The 5,392-nt window shown below is 44.5% G+C and overlaps 1 pseudogene; it reads right to left on the bottom strand.

Annotated features, from left to right (window-relative positions):
• Nucleotides 1-5,057: 5,057 nt before the first annotated feature.
• On the bottom strand, nt 5,058-5,175 carry LOC126485362 (5S ribosomal RNA; annotated as a pseudogene).
• Between the last annotated feature and the right edge of the window lie 217 nt (nt 5,176-5,392).

Here is a 5,392-nt window from a genome sequence, read left to right as displayed (position 1 = left end):
ATTTGCACTTGAAAATGTCTCTGTACAGCGTGCCTGAGCGTATAGCGCTTGTGAAGACCTACTATGCGAGCCAATAACAACTCAGATGATGTTTGCGGCCGAGTTCAACCTGAAGGCAACCGGTCCAAGTGTGCTAACAATCAAGAATTTGATTCCCAAGTTTGAGAGAACAAGCACTGTTCGTGATGACAGTGTTGGCATTGTCGGTCGTCCAGAAAGGGTGAAAATCCAGAAAGGGTGAAAACGCCTGAAAACATCTGCAAGATACGAGCTGTGGATTTAAACTAGTCCCAGGAAATCGATCAGACGAGCTGCACAACAAGTGGGAGCCATCTGGGAGACACTGCAACAAACTGTTGTTGAAGACCTGCATATCTTCCCGTGCAAAATTCAAACCTATCAGCCACCATGCCCCAGTGCATTGGAACAGCGCTTGTGTTTCGCCATCACTGTTGTCCACAGAATTGACGAACAGGACTTTCACTTGAATGTGGTTTGGTTTAGTGACGGAGTTCACTTCCATTTGGATGGGTTCTCAATAATCAAAATTGGCGCATTTGAGGATTGAGAATCCGCATTTCGCGATCGAGAAGTCTCTTCACTCCCAACAGTTGACTGTGTGGTGTGCAATATCCAGTCACGAAATAACCGGTGCGATATTCCTTGATGACACAGTGATTATGGAACGGTACGTGAAGGTTTTAGGAGATGATTTCATCCCCAGTATTCCAAGTGACCCTGATTTCGACAAGAAGTGGTTCATGCAAGACGACGCTCGACCCCATCGAAGCAGGAGAGTGTTTGATGGCCTGAAGGAGCACTTTGGAGAGCGTCTTCCGGCTCTGTGGTACCCAGAGGCCAGTGGCATAGGCCTCGATTGGCTGCCATATTCTCCGGATTTGAACTCATGCGACGCCTTTTTGTGACGCTATATTAAAAAAAGGCATATAGCAGTAACCCCATAACCACTGCTGAGCTGAAAACAGCCATTCAGGAGGTCATCGACAGCATCGACCTTCGGACGCTTCAGTGGGTCATGCAGAATTTCGCTATTCGTCAGCCCCACATCACCGCCGATGATGGCAGGCATGTCGAACATGTCATAACCTAAATCCAGATATATGTAGTGACATTTACATGTTGAGTAATGTGTGTGCACGCCATATTTTGTAACTAATACACGTTTTTGTTTCTCAAATAGTTCAATAATTGTCGTCCTGTATCTGGAGACGCCCCGCACAGTGGAGATCGCCAAACGGCCCGACACCCAGAAATGATGCTCTGAGGCTGCCATTTCTTTTCATACCAGATCCCCTTTGGTTGCCATCCACGGCACTTTGTAACACAATGGTACGTCGATGATATTCTACGCCCCGTTTTGTTGCCATTCATGGCAAGCCATCTCAGGCCTACATTTCAGCGAGATGATGTCCGACCGCACACGGCGAGAGATTCTGCTGCTTATCCTCGTGCTTGCCAAACACTACCATGACCAGCAAAGTCGCTGGCTCTCCCCAATTGAGAACACTTTAAATGTTAAAGCTCGGGATTTAAGGTCTGACACGCCAATTGGTCGGAATTTTGCACGACATCCGTCAGGAGGACATTTAACAACTCTATCAATCAATCACAAGCCGAATAACTGCTTGCATAAGGGCCTGAGGTGGACCAAAGCGTTACTGACTTACTCAATTTTTGAAGGTCTTTCTCTTGAATAAATCATCCAGTTTTCCATGAATTGAAATCTTTTGCTTGTCTGTACATGTGCATCACATCTATGATTTCCGTTCCATTCCGATAGTTCGTTCGTTTTTCTTGTCTTAGAGTTTGTTACTGCAGCCCTTGAAAACTGATACCGTAATAAGGTAACTATTAAAACGTTTTATTTTACAATCGCTAGCATGAAGTTATCTATAGCATTGCTAAGCAAGTTATATTTCACTTAAAGCACTACAAGGACACTTGATATTCAAGCTTATGATAGTTGGTGGACTCTGACTGGGACCAGGGAAGCATCGAAACAACAGTTTAATCAAGAGGGCAGAAATTTCTATTCTAGAATGCAAAGAGAGGCCGTAGAGCACAAAAACTATTTAACAGAGAAGAAGAAGGATAGAAATTAGCCAATTTGTGGGCCTTAGAGCTAAATAAAGGAGCACCTTTTCCCACTATCGTGTCCGCAACACACGTCGCTGTTGATGATCTTATTCAGCGGTCTGGTGACGTCACGAACTTGTTCGAAATCGGAACTGCTTTCCGAATCACTATAGCCTCTGATGATCACTGCGACATTGAAAGACGAAACGTCAGCAAGAGAACTATGCCTTTGATCACGTCCTATTGCCTGTAAAACACAAATGACCAAGGATGGCTGTTATATTTGTTTGTACTGAGAGTCAACTGCCAGTCTTTGCAACATTTCTGCGCTTATTTATATAGTGGCTTTGTCAGAAGCATATATTCTAGTGCACCGGAAGATATTTCCAATTTGTAAAGTGTATTTGGAGTCACTCCAAGAAATGACTCCTCAGAATTATCAAAAAACTCGTTTTTCTAGAAAAGCATATCACAATATAATTACGTTAATATTTTGTACATGCGTTCATTGACACATCCGGAATATGTTGAATGATAATGGCCATAACAAATTTCCTGTCGGTGCACTCGATGCCACTTCTTGCACATATCGTCACTGTCAATGATATACCGAGATTCGATTTAATGGCAGGCCTTCAATCCAGCCGAACACGTGACTGACGTGCTGTAAGCATTTATTTCAAAACAGCACCAAACTACCCTTAAGCCCGTTCCACTGCACAGTCTGCGAAGAGGGGATGTTTGTTCACAATAACAGGTAACATAAGTGTTGTGTAAGTGGTTCCCTACAGATAGTAAATATATGAAGAAAGTCATATTTAAGGACCAATAAGAGCTACTGTCGCAATAAACCTTTACATACTACCGGTTTCAATCAACCACTCATCATCAGCTAACGTAACATTATTTACATAAGATTGTATGATAGCGATGTTACTACGCCTTCAAAAATATTTAAGAAGAAAACCTCCTGCGCCACTGAAAATACCATCAATAATAATATCCAGCAAAAATATCAACCGTGGTGCAGAATGGTTTCTTATTTTATTTATAAGTAATATAATGCTACTCAAGATGTTCGTTTAATCGACACTGGTAGTGAATAAAAGTTTCCTTCTTCAGTAGCTCTTGGTGGTCCCTATATGTGATGTTTTGCAAATAACATAATCTCAGGGTACTCTTTGTCGCTCACTGTACAAAAGACAAAGGTACTAGCCATTGATCATCCAAGCCTTAAAAACAATGTAAAGTCCATCAGAGTATTGTTTGAACACCATACCTTTACACTGATGTGAGAAAAGTCATAGGATAACTCGCAATATAGCGTCGGACCTTCTTTTGTCCGGTGTAATACAGCAACTCAACAAGTCTTTGGAAGTCCGCTGCTGAATTATTCAGCCATACTGTCTCTATAGCCAGTCATAATTTGCGAAAAAGCTGCCGCTGCTGAATTTTTTGCAAGAACTGTCCTCTCGATTATGGCCCACAAATGTTCTATGGGATTCATGTCGGTCGATATGGGCGACCAAATCATTCGCTCGAACTGTCCAGGATGTTTTTCAAATCATTTTCGAGCAATTGTGCCCGGTGAGATCCTACCATCAGCATGCTCATCCATAAAAATTCCATCGTTGTTTGGCAACATAAGGCCCATCAATGGCAGCCCGTGATCTCCAAGTAGCCAAACGTCCAGAGGACCCAACTCATTCCATGTAAACACAGCCCACACAATCAAGGAGCCACCACCAGGTGGCACAGTGCCTTGTTGACAACTTGGGTCCATGACTTCGTAGGGTCTGTGCCACACTCGAATCCTACCGTAGGCTCTTACCGACTGAAATCGGGACTCATCTGACCAAGCCACGGGTTTTCCAGCCGCCTAGAGTCCAACCGACATGGTCGCGAGTACAGGAGAGGCGCTGCAGACGATGTCGTGCTGCTGGCAAAGGCACTAGTGTCATTCGTCTGCTGCCATAGCCCATTAAAGTCAAACTTTGTCGCACTGTCCTATCGGATACGTATGTCGTACGTCCCACATTGTTTTCTGTAGGTATTTCACGCAATGTTGTTTTTAAGCAATGTTGTTTGTTACCACTGACAACTCTATGCAAACACCGCTGCTCTCGGTCGTTAAGTGTATGCCGTCGGCCACTGCGTTGTCCTTAGAGCTAATGCCTGCAATTTGGTATTCTCGTCACACTCTTGACACTGTGGATCTCAGAATACTGAATTCCCTAACGATTTCCGTAATGGAATGACCCGTGCGCGTAGTTCCAACTACCAATCCCCGTTCAAAGTCGCGCGGTCGGAACCACGTTAGAAGCCTTTTCACGTGAATTACTTGAGTACAAATGACAGCTCCGCCAACGCACTGCCCTTTTATACTTTGTGTACGCGATACTACCACCATGCTAATCCATGAGTTTTGTCACCTCAGTCTACTACTTACTGTAGATTGTTTGCCGTTTCCTTCCCCCCACCTTTGGACTGACTTACCCAGGCAGTTAATTCAACTTTTCGAACTCTGTAGAAGAATGCAATTAGAAAATGGAGTGGCTGTGAGTTGATTCTGATGTGGCGATAGTATTAGTATAGGTGAACTGGGATTTCGAGTTCATTTTGTAGAGGATTCATAGAGGCAAATGTGAGATCGGGGGAGATGTGAGGGTAGGGAAAGGGAAGGGGGAAAGGAAGGATAGAAGATAGGGGAGGGGGCGGTAAAAGAAATAACAAATAAAAACTAAAAACTAAACCTCTCCCGAACAGGCCATGAAGGCCCAAAGGTATCGACCGGCTGCCGTGTCATCCTCAGCCCACAGGCGTCACTGGATGCGAATATGGAGGGGCAAGTGGTCAGCACACCGCTCTCCCGGCCGTATGTCAGCTTCGGAGACCGGAGCCGCTAGTTCTCAATCAAGTAGCTCCTCAGTTTGCCTCACAAGGGCTGAGTGCACCCCGCTTGTCAACAGCGCTCGGCAGACCGGATGGTCGCCCATCCAAGTGCTAGCCCAGCCCGACAGCGCTTAACTTCGGTGGTCTGACGGGAACCAGTGTTACCGCTGCGGCAAGGCCGTTGGCAAAGAAATAATAAATGGCAAATAAAAATCCTGGCACCAACCAGGGAACGAACTTCATATGGCCGCGCCTGTAATCTAGCTCCTTACCCTTTTTTTTTTTCTTTTTTTTAATCAGGACATTTGCCTTTTGCAGGAAAGTGCTCTACCGACTTTTTTTGTCAAATACGCTACCATTCTTTTATTTTAAACACAGGAGAGAAGAATTCAAGGAAGGTTAT

The sequence above is a fragment of the Schistocerca serialis genome, chromosome 6, assembly GCF_023864345.2.
Source record: "Schistocerca serialis cubense isolate TAMUIC-IGC-003099 chromosome 6, iqSchSeri2.2, whole genome shotgun sequence".
Taxonomy (NCBI): domain Eukaryota; kingdom Metazoa; phylum Arthropoda; class Insecta; order Orthoptera; family Acrididae; genus Schistocerca; species Schistocerca serialis.
Note: the sequence above shows the minus strand (reverse complement) of the source record. Positions and strands in the feature narration are given on the sequence as shown.